This window comes from Betta splendens, chromosome 14 (assembly GCF_900634795.4).
Source record: "Betta splendens chromosome 14, fBetSpl5.4, whole genome shotgun sequence".
NCBI lineage: Eukaryota > Metazoa > Chordata > Actinopteri > Anabantiformes > Osphronemidae > Betta > Betta splendens.
Window position 1 is genome coordinate 15,827,240 of NC_040894.2, and position 16,734 is coordinate 15,843,973.

At 41.9% G+C, this 16,734-nt stretch overlaps 1 protein-coding gene and 1 long non-coding RNA gene across 8 annotated transcripts in view; one reads left to right on the plus strand and one right to left on the minus strand.

The window, feature by feature from the left end:
• Positions 1 to 16,734, minus strand: part of ntm (neurotrimin) — a 337,950-nt gene that overhangs the window by 230,666 nt on the left and 90,550 nt on the right. The gene's annotated exons all lie outside the window — the stretch shown is intronic.
• LOC129605133 (uncharacterized) lies at positions 4,891 to 7,074 on the plus strand. The gene is made up of 3 exons (XR_008696684.1): positions 4,891 to 5,343; positions 6,437 to 6,538; positions 6,792 to 7,074. It is a non-coding gene; the product is annotated as an uncharacterized LOC129605133 (long non-coding RNA).

Below are 16,734 nucleotides of genomic sequence, written 5' to 3' on the forward strand. Positions count from 1 at the left end.
ACTCAACTTATTCAGTTGCCCGATTGTTGCGTGATTCCGGCATTCACTGTATTGTTTTTCTAATTTTTATCATTATTATTATCACAGTGAATGCTGCAAAGCATTACTTACTGTTTTTCCATCACCTACTTTCCTTCCACACTCTGCACAGCCTTCTTTTCTCTATTCTTCTCCCATGTAGTCAGCCAGCTATGTAGCCCTCCAGTAGCCACAAACAAACATCTACTGCACAGGGGAAACACGTGCACATACATAGATAACACATAACTCAGAATACACAGGTGCTCAAGTTCAGCCACACACCTAAAGTCTGTCACACTACATACACACAAGACTAGTGATCCACAGCAGTCAGGTAAGATATGACACCACTGAAGATTGTCACTTGGAATGTACGTGGAATCAATAAGAAGGAGAAACGATTTAAAATATTTAATCAACTGAAAACCCTACAAGAAGACATTGCTTTACTACAGGAAACTCATATTCCCAAAACTATAGATTACACTCTGGCATCAGCAGAGTTCCCACATGCTTACTTAGCCAGTTACAATTCTAAAGAAAGAGGGGTCGCCATCCTGATAAATAAAAAGATTAACTTTACTCATAACGATACCATTGTAGATCCAGAAGGGAGATATATAATCATTAATATCTTGATAGGAAACATTGAATATTGCATAGCTAATGTGTATGGTTCTAAGGTTGACGACCCCTCTTTCTTTTACAGCTTCTTCACATCACTGTCTGCTCACTCTGGTTCCAAACTTATAGTAGGAGGGGACTTTAATTTAGTATTTAACCCAGAGTTGGACAGGCTAAGCAAAGCTGTAAGCAACAGGAACTGGCAAACAGTGTCGACTTTAAAACAGTACAGAGCGCTGGGCTACTTGTGGTTCCTAGACTCTTTAAATGTAGAACAGGGGGCAGAACTTTTAGCTCCAAGCTCCTCTCCTCTGGAACCAGCTCCCTCTTCAGGTTCGAGAAGCTGACACACTCTCCACCTTTAAGATCAGGCTTAAAACCTTCCTTTTTGATAAAGCTTATAGTTAGAGATGGTTCAGGTCACTGGCAATGATTGTTAGTCACAGGAACCATCTCTTAGTTAAGCTGCAATAGACATAGACTGCTGGGGGACTTAATTTATGCACTGAGCTCCTCTGTTTCCTTCTACCTCCTCTGTCCAATAACCTCCCATCATTGTCCCATGTTTAACTAACCTTGTCTCTTTCTCTCCAGTAGTTGTGCGTCTCTCTCTCTCTCTCTCTCTCCTCCACTCTGTCCTCACCTACAGGTATCATTGGACTCTAAGTTTGGTGTCTGTGATGGGCAGCTGCGGATCCAACCATCCTCCCTGCATCCAGTCCCTGGTCCAACCATCCTGCCTGTGCTCTGTTGGTGCTTGTTGTTGTTGCTGTGCTTTTCTCTCTCTCTATCCCCTCACCCCAACCGTTCGAGGCAGATGGCTGCCCACATCCAGTCTGGTTCTGCTGGAGGTTTCTTCCTCGTTAGAGAGGGCGTTTTTCCTCTCCACTGTTGCTGTCAAATTAAATGCTTGCTGGATGTGGGATTTGTTGGGTTTAGTTTTGTGAGGTTTTAAACCTCACTTTGTAAAGTGCCTTGAGATAACTTTGCTGTGATTTGGCGCTATATAAATAAAATTGTATTGAATTGGATGATTTCAGTCTCTGTGACACATGGCGTTCTCTTCATCCTACATCCAGGGAATATACCTTCTTCCCTCTAGTTCGTTTAGTAAATAAAGTCTTACAAGATGACTTTGACGCCAATATTCATTCTATCACAATCAGTGATCATGCACCAGTGTCCAGTTCTTTGATTAAGACAGTTACACCATCAACCAGGAATTTTAGGTTTACAGTAGTGGCAGTTCAAAGTGATTAGCGTTTTCACTGCAGTACCGTTGAGTCGCCACGGTGCAGCGGGTGTGTCGATGACTAAAGATTTTTAATCCTGCAGCCGGCTGAAAAAAAATCAGGACGCTAGTCTCGTGTTAACCACCAGGTGGCGCAGCGTTGATTAGAAGCCTCCAAAGCACTACAGCGTAACTGAGGACAGACTGTTCATTTCTACCTGTAACACACATATATTACACCAAACCTATTTTACTATTAAGTATCTGTTGTGTGCTCAAATGTGGGGAGTATGAAGGGCAACAACTCGCTATCAAATAAATGTTGTCAAATTGAGACATTATCCATGACCATCATTCTACAAGGTGATTCTTATGTCCTCCACTAGTCCAGCAGTTAAGCTGAGTGACTCTTGTCTTGGCTAAGTTGGTGTGAGTTCAATCCCTTGTTGTTGCTCTTTCTATGCAATTGTTTTTTCAGAACAACATAGTTGATGGCTTAGTTATTTTCTGTTCACTGCAAAGTTAAGTTTTGAAAAACATTCTTGTTTTAATTCTTAAATAGCAGGCGTCTCTTAACACTAGCACCACGAGAAAGTGCCAACATCCTGTGAACGACTGCTTTTGTCATGTAAACAGGGCCATCACTCACGCAGATACTATGTTCATGCAGGTACTATGGTCACACAGGTACTATGGTAAGCCAATGCTGCCACAAGTGAACCACCAAGCCACCATGGAGAGACTTTATGTATAAAAACAGTCTATGTTCTACTGTTCATAATACATTATGTGGGGCTGCGCGCGCCCCTCCCTGGCTGGCCGTGCCCAACCCCACAGATACTGCTTCCCTCCGAAACAGGGCATGTTAAAAACTGTGTTACTGGTCGTAACAGACTGTAAAAATCCAGTTTGTGGCCAGATTCTTACAGCTTGATTAACACAGCTCTATGTAAACACCCATCTCTCTAACATCTGATACAATATATTGACTTCACATAATTCCGTGATTATGGGTCAAGGTTTAATTAATATAATCTGAATGCGCATGGCCAAGTAAAGACATAGAGTGCAGTCCATCTGTGACTACAGACACTTATTTAGGTTTTAAACTTCCACAACTTGTTAATGAATGTTTTCCAGTAGTCCTAGATTTTACGTAAATAACCGTAACTGAATAAGTGGCTGAGATCACTTAATCGGCCCATGTACGTTTCAACAATTTGATTTTCCATCCATCCATCATACCACAGACAAACAACCATTCACACACACTACGGGCAATGGAGAGTGACCAATCAACCTAATGCATGTTTTTGGATCGTGGGAGGAAGCCGGAGAACCTGGAGAGAACCCATGCTAACACGGGGAGAACATGCAAACTCCACACAGAAAGACACCCTGTCCGCCTCCGGGGACCCAGGAACTTCTAGCTGTGAAGCGACAGTGCTACCCACCGCACCACCCCACTGTGCTGTATACTGAGTCGCTCTTCAGTTGCTCCTGCTAAGAAACGTAAAGCACTTGCTACAAGATTAGAAAAAAAATCACTCCATACTGTATATAACTCACTCTGATCAAAAAGGCTTCATTAAAGGTAGACAGTCAAAAAAATATATGACCAGATTAATCAACTTAATTGATTATGTCACCACCCATAAACTAGAGTCAGCCATTGACTCCTTAGATGCAGAAAAAAAAGCTTTCGATAGAGTAAACTGGAAGTTTCTTTTAGCCACTCTGCATAAATTTGGAATTGGAAACTCATTCAAAGACTGGATCCAAGTATTATAGAGGTCAGCAAACGCCGCAGTCAGAACAAATAACCAGATCTCACCAAGGTTTAATCTGCATAGTTTATTGATCTACAACCATTATTAAAACGAATAAAAGCCAACCTCAAAAGATGGCAGTCCTTACCTATTTCATTTAAGGGACAAATTGCCACCATAAAAATGATGATCCTGCCAAAAAGTTATTATATATTCTCAATGATTCCGACTCCGCCAGGCCAGGTTTGGTTTAAAACATTAGACTCATACATCTCACAGTTTTTGTGGAAAATCAAGCCACCACGAATTAGTTTGAAAACTCTTAAAAAATCCAGATGCTGCGGCGGCCTAGAACTACCTAGCTTCCACCACTATTTTCCTGCCAATAGACTGAACCATGTCCACAAATGGATAAAACTCATGCAAACAGATTCCTCATGGTTAGACATTAAACAAACATTTGGCGGAAATATTAAAGTTGCAGATCTGCCCTTTATCAGCACCAAAATCAAACATCATAGTTGTTACCAGAGCATTAGCATAAAAGCATATCTGACAGCCTGGTGGGATTTTCTTAAAATTAATGGGTCTTCGCTTACTCTTTGCCAAAACACACCTCTCTGGAACAATCCAGACATCATACAAAACGAAAAGGCAATACACTTTCCAACTTGGCATATCAAAGGGATAACACATCTGAAAGATGTTTTCACAAGAGACAAGTTTACCTCTTCTGAAGAATCCCGATATGAAATCATTAATGCCAATTTCTTAGAATCTCAACAACTAAAGTCAATACTTAATGCAAAACTTTATAGGATACTCCTATCCAGATGCAACCACCGCCAGCAATAGAGGGATTTATTGATATATCAGGGAAAAGGACAGTGTCCAAAATCTATATTTTAATTTCCAATGTTGATTAGACAGTGAGCCTTCCGATCTCCAAATGGGAAGCTGATCTGGACATACATACAACATACAAGTTATACACATTATACAGGACAAAGAATGTTCCAAATGGGTCTCACAAACTCAAACATTTGCCCTCATTGTACAGATAACACAGCAGATAGATTCCTACATGCATTCTGGTCATGTTCACCTGTGCAGCACTTTTGGCAAGGAGAATACGAACACTTGTCAACCTGGTTAAAGGGCTCATATCATGCAAAATCCACTTTTTAGACATTTTTGGGCGTTCCTATGACTCTAGGACTAGAAATGCATTTCCTGCTTTTTTCACATTTTGAAAACGTAAATTTTTTAATCCAATGGAGAGAGACATCTACTACTCTGAGACCGTGTCCCATGTGTCGTCACACTGGTAGGAACATCTCCTTGCAAATCCTGAACCACCACCCCCACAATGATCCCGAACCAAAACTGGACTTCCGCCATTTCCCCCCTCTCACTCTCCGTGAACAGACCAGCACGGCAGCGTTCAAGTCCTCCCATAGAAATAGTTCGGTTCTTAGGTGTTCTAACCAACACCAAATTCTATTCACTTTAACAAGGGATCAACAAGTGAGGATTTGTGGGTCACTTTTATTTTTAACGGACCGGTGTCAGAAACACTGCCTCAGCATTTATACGTATGTGCATTTCAAACGAGGGTGCGTACAATGCTGGATTTGTTTCACGGCTCCTGTTGGAAAAAAAGGACCTATTCCTACAGTCCGTCATCCACTCACTGCAGTAAGTACATGCTTGATATTTATAATGTTTTAAAATGTTAGTTTGTCCGTTTAAAATGTAGTAACCTATGTGTGAGGCAAGTTACTAGCTAGCTATGCTAACGGCTACAACCAGTCGAGCCTTTGTCCCCTTCAAATGTGCTCATGTGGGCTCCTGCAGCCACACACCTGTGTGGAGAAAAGCTAATGGCTAACGGCATCGAGCGGCTACGGGCAGGGAGCGGTGGGCCTAGCTCGTTGTAGTAAGTACGTGCTTGATACTTAATATGTTGGTTGGTCTGTTTAATACAGTATGTAGTAACCCACATGTGAGACAAGCTAATGGCTATCGGCATTCAGCGGCTACACGCAGGGAGCGGTGGGTCTAGCGTCTGTCCTTTTTCTGTAATCACATACACCTGCGGGGAACAGCTGATCGTTATCGCCCTTCCAGCGGCGACAGGCAGGAAGCGGTGGATCTAGCTCGCTGTAGTAAGTTTGTGCTTGATACTTGTGATATCTAAATATGTTAGTTGGGTCTGTTTAAAATGCAGTAACCCACATGTGAGACAAGCTAATCGCTAGCGTCGCTAACGGCCACAGTGAGTCAACCGAGCCTTTGTCCCTTTCAAATGTGCTACTCTGAGTTGGTGCAATCACACACCTGTGTGGGGAACAGCTAATAGCGATGGGCCTTCGATCGGCGACAGGCAGGAAGCGGTGGATCGAGCTTTTGTCCTGTTGACGTGCTGCCGCTCCTGTTTGTGTTGCGTTAGCCGTTAGCATGCCTTTAGGCCTTTGCACTTTAGAGCTACAGCTGGTCGATCGCTACAATAAGAAACTGCAGATGAACGTGGTTATGTTTGTTATTACCCCGTCCTGTGTCACAGCCTAAATCAACTTGTGATTTAGGGTTTTGTCATTGTTCTATCAAATTCTAACATGATTAGTTGGAATGATTACTGTGTTGTGTTGCAAGCTTAGTTGCTAATTAGTCACATCTCTACAATAACTGCTGCTTATCTGGTCAGTAACCTATAGCTTGTACCATAGCCATTATATTTGTAGGACCAATACAATTTACAGTAAATGTAACAGTCTTTTCTATACTGTAGGAGGGCAAATCCCAGTTGCCCACATGCAAGGAGGCTGTCAAACAGAGAAATCACTGCAGACTGTTGGTACACGGACATCTGCTGCCCAGCTCAGGAGTGAAGGTATGTAAGTTTGTATGTACCAACAGTAAGATAGGTAATAGAAGATTTTAATTGGTATATACTGTTTAGATTTTATATTTGAATTGTAACAATGGTTTATCTGTTGTTTTAGCACAGACAGGCCTGTCCTCTTGTTTGGTTTGATTTTTTGTCTGGTATTGTGCGTTCTTACATTAGAGAAGGTTTTGACCTACATAATAATGAACATTTCACTAATCTACAATTCTGATTGCAGTACCTTTGTTTTGATGAGGTGATGGTGAGGACAGCCACAGCTTCCATCTGGTAGAGGACTGCTTCCGCTCAGTCTTCCAAATAGTGATGAGAACAAGGATCACCACATCTCCCTGTTTACCCTACTTTCATGCATTTCGTCTGCAAGGCCCTGCAAAAGCTTCTGTCCTCAAACCCCCAGACTTCTTAATTAACTCAGTAACCTATACATTGCACATTGGAGTGTGAAGGTAACAGTTTGTTCTAGCTTTGGAGTAGTGGTGCATTTTTTTGGTTTACAATAAAGTTGGCTTTAACTATTATGTATTTCACTGAACTCTGTTTCTGAAGGGAAAACACTTTTATTCAGGAAATCATAGTATTGAAATTACATGTTTTTTTCTCTTTCTAATATGGTAAGCTATAAAGTTGAAGCGGCCATAAATAAAAAGCATAAATTATATATAAATTAAAAAAATTCTTAATGAGTATTGCACTCACAAAAAACACATTTTTACTCAAATGGTAAAGGAGTTATTCCACAGGTGGTTTACATCCATCATACAATGAGTGTTTTAGTGTTTTATCCATCAGGAAACTGCCTTCATCTACAACCCAAGCATGAAGAGATGGCAACTCAGATTCTTCACCCCAGGAATCCTCAGCACCAGCTCACTAGCCTCTGTAGACTAGATACCTGTAACAACTTCAGATACAGAGACATATTACTGTCAAATTTATCAAGAATGACAAAAAACATAATTAAAAGCAGTAAAAATACGTTAGGTCAATATATAATTTGAACCAATGCTTTTTGTTCCCAGGAAGGTCATGCAGTGATTGCTCTAAATATTAATGCACATTTTTTAAATAAAATTGTCAGAGCAGCAGCACAAGTAAGACAAAAACAGTGAAATGTGTAAATGTAAAATGTATTTATATTATTTCAGCTATGCTCTCAAACTTATTTATTTGAATAATGTAAGCTAAAGTAGTGTTATCTATTAACGAGAGTTTTCCAGGTAAGTCGTGTTGTGAATATTGAAGCTGCACACGCCATTTAGCATACGCATTAGCAACCGCTAGTCGCTTTGCAAATTACATAAATGAATTAAATTAAAGTAAATGCGACATTACCAATGAGACACATCTTGCATCAGCCGAAATGTGGCGACTTCAACAGCCTCCTCTTCAGCTTCAGGGTCAGATTCGGGATCGTAGACGTATGGTTCTACAACCCTACGAATCAGCTGGCTAATGTTGTGCAGTCCTGTAGTGGGTCTTCTTCTGTGGAGGATTGCGGTGGATTGCATTCTCAATGTCGCACTACTGCCACCTATTGTATCGTAACCGTGCGGTGGCTCGTATCCATGGAGCCAATTAAAAAAAAAAAAAAACAACAACAAAAAAGGTATGCGCTTCCGCACAGAGGTGTGGTGAGCAGCTTCGCTTGCGACACGCCCAGAAAACACAGCGTTTGTTGATGGAGAGTGAAAACCACACATTGACAGGGGCAGTGTGGACGATCTACAGGGTTTTATGGGATGAAAATTTACAGAGACCTTACTGAGACATTAAAGTTTAGTATTTTTTAGAATGAAAAGTATGATATGTGTCCTTTAAGGTGTCCAATCCCAGCAGCCCCAGAGACAAACTATTTAGCTTTTTTAGTCATTCTTATGCCTTTGAATGGATAATGACTGCTAATTAAGACTGTTTTACAGTTTTTTTTCCACACACCTTCTCCAAACACTTTCAAATATAGTTTATTGTTTATTAATTATCAACATCCACTTCCTTCAAATCCTTTTAAAATAAAAGCCCCAATCCTGAGCTTTGCTCTAAACTAAAAATGCAATATTTCTGCCTTCAACTGGTTTATTATGACTAGTTAGTTAGATTAATATACTATTTAGCAATTAACTGCACAGGCTTCCTCCACATCATTTCAATACAGAAGCACCAATTCAATTTATTAGCTTCTTTTAGTCAATTGTCTCTGAATGGGTAAGACTACTAATTAATAAAAATGTTTTACAGTCTAGCAATTATCCACACCTCCAGATCCTTTCAAAATAAAAGCAGCAAGGTAAAACTTTAACTTTAGGAGAGAGACTTATTTATACCCACACAAACCTTTACCAAACCTTATTAAAATAAAAGCATCAATCCAAATCTTTAGCCTAAATAGCCCTTTAAGCTCTTAGGTTTTGACAGATTAATTAAAACTACTCAATGAGCCTTTTTTACAGCAATTTAGGACACACACCTTCTCAACATCCTTTCAAAATAAAACCACCAATCCAAATCTTTAGCTTTAAAAGCACTATTTCTACTTATGACCATATGATTTTCTGCACTCAGTTCCTCTAAATCGCCAACTTCTCTTTTGACTGCTTCTTCTGCGGCTAATTTCAGCTATATTGAATATTTCCACAACTTTTAACTATTCTTTTAGCTGTTGAACTCAAAAATATTTAATTATAATATTGTATTGATACCTTAAGCTATATTACATCAAACTAAGAAAACTTTTACACACTTCCTTCATTTTCAGCAATTCTTTAATTTCAGCAAATATTCAGCTCTTTTTAAACAACTCCTACTACTCCAACTCTTCATATACATTTATCTATTCTTTTCATGCTTTAGCTATTTTCATGCTTTATCTAGTAATGATACTGTAGTTCCTGCGTACATTTTTCAGCACTTAACTACTTCAACATACTTTCAGCTACTAAAACTATTCAAAGATTAAAATATTCAGCTTTTTAAGGAGAGGGGTGCTTCCATTTAACTTTTTAATATCTTTGATATTTTTCAAGTTATTAAACTTTTTTCTTTTTTTTTTCTTTTATTTTTTTTTAAACATTTCTCCATTAAAATTAATGGAAAACCATTTTCAAAAACTCTTCAGCTTTGTCGTCTTTCAGCTTTAACTACTTCAGCATACTTTAAGCTACAGACACTATCAGAGGACAGAACAACTAGTCATCGTCACTTTGAACTGCTACCGCTGTACATTTGAATTGTGGTGGGAAATTGAACGACACCTTCCTGCTGAAAGGTGTGGCCAAAATGAGTAACAACCACTCTGGAAAATCTATACACTAACTATCCAAACACAGTTGGTAGGCACGTCTTCCTAGTGTCGGCAGTATTAAGGGATATTGCTTTGTGTGTTTTGGTCATGCACCACAGTCACAAACTATGAAGACTAGATAGTCCACAGTAGAAATTCTGTGCAGCCCACTGAGAGGAGCCACACGTACAAGTACTTCGATAAAACTTTAGTTTGTCACTTCAATTTATCCAGCCTTTAGGCGTCATTCATTGGCAAGTTGTTCAACACATGGCACCTCACCATGGCCAAACCACAACATATATTGTTTTAAATTATATTGTGCATTTGTGGTACTTAGCCTACAGCACACACATAATATGCTGTACATTCAAAATGTATAGCCCTGTTACAGTACAATGCATGCAAACTAGACACTGACTTACCAGAAAGGTGTATCTTTGGTCAGGATTTAATTCATTTCAATTTTCAATTCAATTTTATTTATATAGTGTCAAATCACAACAAAGTTATTTCAAGGCACTTTACAAAGTAAGGTTTAAGACCCTACACAACCAAACCCAATAGATCCCACATACAGCAACAGTAGAGAGGAAAAACTCCCTCTCTGAGAAGACCATTAGCGACTCTAACCAGAGCTGTTTCTGTGCTATGATGTTTTCTAAATTCTGACTGAAAATCTTTATACAGGTTATTCCCACTCAGGTGGTCAGAAAATTGTTTAGCCACGATATGTTCAAGAATCTTAGAAATAAAGGGTAAATTTGAAATGGGCATATAGTTGGCTAGTTCTCCAGGGAGCAGTGTAGGTTTTTTCAATAAAGGTTTGACCACAGCCACTTTAAATGCCTGTGGTACATAGCCTAAATGTAAAGATTGGTTGATTTGATTTAATATGGACGAGATGATTAAAGGTTGAATAATCTGGTTGGGATTGGATCTAAAAGACAAGTGGACGACTTGGAAGAGTTAATTATTGAAGTTAACTCCATATGAGTTATGTGGAAGAAGCTGCTAGGTAAGACAGAGGACTTGGTAAATTTAAAGTTGATGGATCTAGACAGTGATTTATGTTATTTGGAGTAAGTTGCTGCTGAATGGTGATAATTTTAGTTGATGAAGTCATTGCTGCTGAGATTTAAGGGCATAGTAGGCTCAACACAGCTATGACTCTTAGTCAGCCTGGCTACAGTGCTGAAAAGAAACCTGGGGTTGTTTTTGTTTTCCTCAGTTAAGGAGGCTAAGGCTAGAACCTTCATTGGGCCCTGGGCGGAGGCTGGCCCTCAATGCACAACCGCAGAGTATGTGTGTGGGTTTGAGTGTCACACTACACGGGGCGAGCATGGGCATACTTGAGCGAGAGAATGGGTAAGTGTGAAAGAAGGGTGAGGATGGCTCTGGCTGTGCTGCGTGTGGCGCCTGGGCAGTAGTACTGCGGTCCCCACAACCCTTCCTGGCTGGGGGTTGTGGGGGTTGGTGGGATGAGTAGCAGAGCCAGTCGGGAACCTGGCTCTGCGGACCCTGGTGCTCTGCGTCCCAACTACATTTCTCCGCATTCATCCACTTAGGTCTGCAAGGGGCGTCCTGCTGATGGAGGGACCAGGGCTACTGGGAAGTGGTTCCGTCCCTCCCAAGTGGGACGCTCTGCAGTTTTAATTGCATTAGCCATACACACTCGTCCAGAATTCTGGGGGCTCCTTCCGGGGGGGCCAGCAGACGGAGCCTTCCCATTGATGGCTCTGTCTGCTGGACCCCTCGGAGAATTGGCTATATCCCAAAATTCCTCATACTTAGCCACATACACATAAATTTAGGGCCGGGGGTGGGCTCCTTACCTGGGGCCTGGGGCTGAGGCCAGTTGTGGCCTCGCCCACTGGCCCTGATGGAGAGATCACCACCCAGTTTTAACTGCAAAAAGACATTTAGGGCGAGGGGGGGCACTGTCCGGGGGACACACCGTCAGCCAGCGGTTGTGCTCCTGGAGGTGTCACCCACCTTCAGTGCACTTTAGTTCCACACACTCACGTCCAAGCTGGGTTGCAGGGTTCTGGGGTACCTATTTCTACTGCCCTCTGCCTCCCCCGGGTTGGGGGGGTTGGTCGGGGCTCGGGAGGAGCTGCGGTCCCTGCCTGGGGCCACATGGACGGCAGGCCGGAGACCTACCCTCCCCACGAATGTGATCAAGCGAATGGTGTGGGTGGGAGAATGTATCTGAGAGTGCATTGGTTCACGTATGATTGACTAGTTTGTTGTGAGAGAGTCTATGGTGTGTGTGTGTGTTGATGTGATGATGTGTGTTGCACATGTGGATGGGTGTATGCGTCTGTGTTTGTGTGAGTTGGTATGCCTGTGGTGCGGTTTAAGTGTGGGGGGTCCGGTTTTTCGCCCGGGGTACGATGATCGTCTGCCTGGGTGGTCTCTTTTCTGCTGACCCCACCAATTGCTGGCCTTGTGCTGCAGGCCGCTGTAGCGCCAGGGGATGAGGTCGGGCCGATGGGGTAGGCCCTGCTCCGCCCGTGTGGGGGTGGTGGGCTGGGGGCGGGCCCCACTCTGGGCGCGGGGGCATCTTCTGGCGGGCTCCCTACGGACCGTGGGTCCTCGGGCTCTACTCTTTCAGGCTGACCCTCCCGCCGGGGGGAGTGTTTGCCCCTGGTTCTCATGGGGCGGACAGCGTTGACCCCAGGTGGCCCACTCTGGCCTCGGGTGCTGTCTCTGTGGCTGCTGCAGCTCTGCCTGGCGGGCTCTGTGTGGGCGGCTTGGGTCGCAACACCTGCCCTCCTGGAACTGAAGGTGTGTGGGCTCCCTGGCTGCTAGGATTCCTTCCTCTGCTTGCTGGATGGGCGTAGTGGCGGAGCCCCTCACATCACCCTGGCTTCCACAAGTGGCATTGTTCATGCACCAACGTCTGCCTCACCCTTTGGGTGAATAATGATAAGCTACAGCCTTACTAACCTTGTAGTGGGACACTTTCCAAATCCAACTGTAAGTATTATTGATACTTATCACTACCGATATGAATAATGTGTGAATATGGAATTTGTGGTGTTGTATGTCATGACTTTTATTAAGTAGTATGGGATATGTATAATAATGCACATATGTATGTATATTGTATGTATATGTTTGTATTAGTATGTGCACATACCTTAGCACTATTATTGGTGTTAGTATTAATCTCCAAGGTAAACCACAGTACAAAAATTGTTTAGTTATGAATGTGTTAGCCTAAGGTACATCCATGCTTCTTATTTATTTATTTTTTTGCTCCGATTGTTTACTTAACAGATTTGCTTGGTTTCAGCAGCTGGTTGCACCCCTTATCCCCCCTCCCCCCCACCCTCCCGCATACACACCCTAAAGCAGAAACCTAACCTGTCCACCAACACAGCAACATCACACACATTTTGGATTAGCTAAATAAACCATTAAATAAACCATAAATCAGGAAGAGTATATATATTCTATATATACTCTTCTTGTTAAAGCAAAGCTGTCCATCACAATATGGCATTCAGCGTAATATATGCTGCTTGCTTAACTGCTGGACAGAACAAAAAAAAAAAAAAAAAAAAAAAAAAAAATTATTAGACTGTCCTTCCATGCAATGCAGTTTTTGTTTTTCATTTATTTTCTTGGAACGCCACTGCCTTTCTAGTTGTCTGGTCCTGTGCTTTAGGCTGCAGATCTCCAAGTTATACCGTGGCGCTAACCTCTGATTAACTTCCTCTTCAGAGAAGCCACTATGTCTAACATTGTACCACATTCTACAAGACAGTCAACCTGTTCCTAAGGATTAAGGTGTCTGTTCTCTTCTGTGTAGCTACAAGACAAGATTTCTTTCCAGCTGCTGTAAGGACAATTATGGTAAATTCAAAAGTTAATAAGAAATGGTAAGATAACAGAGGGTTTTGGGGTTTTGGGGAAGGACTATTAAATTATCAACTTCAACCCCATATGTCAGTACAAGATCGAGGGTATGGTTAAAACAATGAGTGGGTTCATTTACCTGCTGAGTAAAACTATACAATAGTGTCTAATCATGAGTTAAAAGCAGTGCTTAGACAGTTGCTGTCAACATCTACAGTACATGAATGTTAAAGTCTCCCACTACAATAACTTTATCTGTGCTAAGAACTAAGTCAGATAAGAATTCAGAGAATTCAGTTAAGAACTCGGTTCGGACGGTAAACAATACAAAACACAACTGGCTTCTGAGTTTTAGAGTCTGAGTGAGCAAGGCTCAAAGTGAGGCTCTCAAATGAGTTATAACTATGTTTTTAATTAGGAGTAATTAAAAAATCTGAGTTATAAATTGCTGCTACTCCTCCACCTCTACCTGTACTTCTAGGAACATGATAGTTGATGTGACTCATTGCAGTCGACTCATTTAAACTAACATATTCATCCTGCTGCAGGCAGGTCAGTGAGACAGAACAGATCTATGAGATGGTTACTTATCAGGTCATTTACTAACAAGGATTTAGATGAGAGAGATCTGATATTTAATAAACCACACTTTATTAACTTACTGTTACTTTGTTCTGTAAGAGGAACTGTTTCGATGTTTATTAAATTCTGGCAAGTTACTCCTCTTTGATTTGTTTGTGACTTGTATAGTTTAGGTGGTCGGGGAGCAGACACAGTCTCTATGCGATAACTAAAACTAAGAGTGGGTGTCGGCTGTAGAGAACATGCAGAGAGGCATGTAAGACTGCGACTCTGCGTCCTGGGCTCCACTCAGAGTTGTCACGGAGTGGGGAGACTAAGCAACATGGCCATGTTACTAGAGAGCACAGAGGCTCCGTTCAACATGGGATGGACGCCGTCTTTTCCAATCAGCCCAGGATTTCCCCAAAAAGTGCTCCAATAAGCCACAAAGCCCACATCGTTTGCAGGACACCACCTAGACAACCGGTGGTGGAGCGATGGCAGTCGGCTATACAGGTCATTGCTGGTCACATTGGGGAGGGGTCCAGTGAAAACTGCGGAGTCCGACATTGTTTTGGTGAACAAACACACCAACTCAATGTTAGTTTTAGTGAGTTCCGATTGGCGTAACTGGGCGTCATTAGCTCCTGCGTCCCGCTGGCCTGTTTTCTAAGGTGCGAAGCCGAGACTCTAAGTCTAACAACCTCGCCTCCAACCCTGCAACTAGCGTACACCTATTACAGATACCATTACCATCACTAAAGGAGGCAGAGTATAAGCTAAACATAAGACACACCGAGCACCGAACAGAGCGACTGGGAGAGGAAAAGGGGGAAGCCATAGCAGGAAAGTAAGCTAGCTGCTACGCTAGCAGAGAAAACACTAGATAAGTGACGAGTAGCAGGACGTTCCCTTGTGTTACTATATTGTACATAGTAATAGTTGCCTTTGTGCCTTTGTCACCAGGTATGTGTCATGGCCAACACTGTGTTGCATTTGTTCCGAAGCAGATACGAACAGTCGTAGCACTTAAAAGTGTCAGCATTTACGTTGATCTGTTTTCATTTTCAGCACGGTATCACCTCGTTTTTACCGCGTTGGAGCGTGTGTTATGTCTTTCTGGCCTATAGGTGGCGATCAGCCCCCACACTGGCCCCTATGACACTGTACTAAGACCATGTTATATGGGCCCATGTAGAGTAATGTTACAATGTCTTGGTGGTGTAATGGTTAGTTATTTAACAGTCTTGACCCGTCAGTTATTTTTTCCCGGGTTTAAATCTCGTTGGGAGCAGAAGTTGTAATTACTGAACAATCAGCATTGTTATCTCATTTTTATATTTTGGCCTACAAGATAATAACAAATGACTAATAGGGCTGTCTGTCTGCATTATTTAGCAGACGATTGTAGTATTTACAGTAGTATAGTAGTATTTCCAAGTTATGGCGGTTCAAAACCAAAATAAGCAGCTGTACTGTATGCTTAGATGGACCGAGTGCGCGGTGTACATCGTACAGCGTTCGATTTTATTATGATATTATTCCTGCAGGAGAATCAGATGTCGCAAATAAATCTGAGCAACTCTGGATTTTGCCGACTTTGAAAGCTCCGGTAAATAAATACGTTTTACGAAGCGTCCATAGTCTGTGGCGTTCTCGTGTGCTCTGGGAGAGCGTTCCACAGACTAGGTGCAGCTGAGCGAATTGTCCGATCTCCTCATGAGTTTTGTCTTCGGCTAAATAAGTGTAAAACAGTCCTTATTACTCATGCAGAATCATTATATGCAGAACAAACAACTTGCTGCACTAATGAGTCGGAGATCTGCTGATTCCTGGCGTTCTGGCATACCACAGAGAGAGTTTATTACAATTTATTTATTTTTATTATATAATATCCTCTACAACTTAGCAGTGGTAGTCTGCCAGACTTTCACTTGTGTGAAATACCATAGAGGGAAGGGATGTGAAGTTTGCTTTAGCGACTGAACCAACATCAGACGCCGTGTTTACGTGGCAGAGCGAGTTCCAAATCCACTGTGTTGCCTGTGTAATAAAAGTTTGTTTTTCTGCAGATTAATGTCATTCCGGTAAAATGCTGGAGCTTCCGTTTAAAGGGCATTGGCTATACTGTATCTTACTGGTTTAACTGTTCTCACACACACCTAAAAAGTGGTCAAAGTGGTTTAGGCTGCAGAGCACAAGGAGTTATTTTCGTTTTCATCCAGTATAACTGTTAACATTTGAAAACACACAGTGTGTCTCTTCTCTTAATGTGTGCAATCAACAAAGACTGGGCAGCAGGGCGACATGGTCCGTGTACGTTCTAACAGTTTGATTTCCCCACCAAAGTAAAAGCTGGGAAAACGAGAAAACAAGTTGTTTTCTCATTTTATGTTTTTTTCCTCAAAACGAGAAAACGGGAAACGGCTTCAATTCCAATTCCGGTCTAGTTTTGAAAACACTGTTTTCAGCT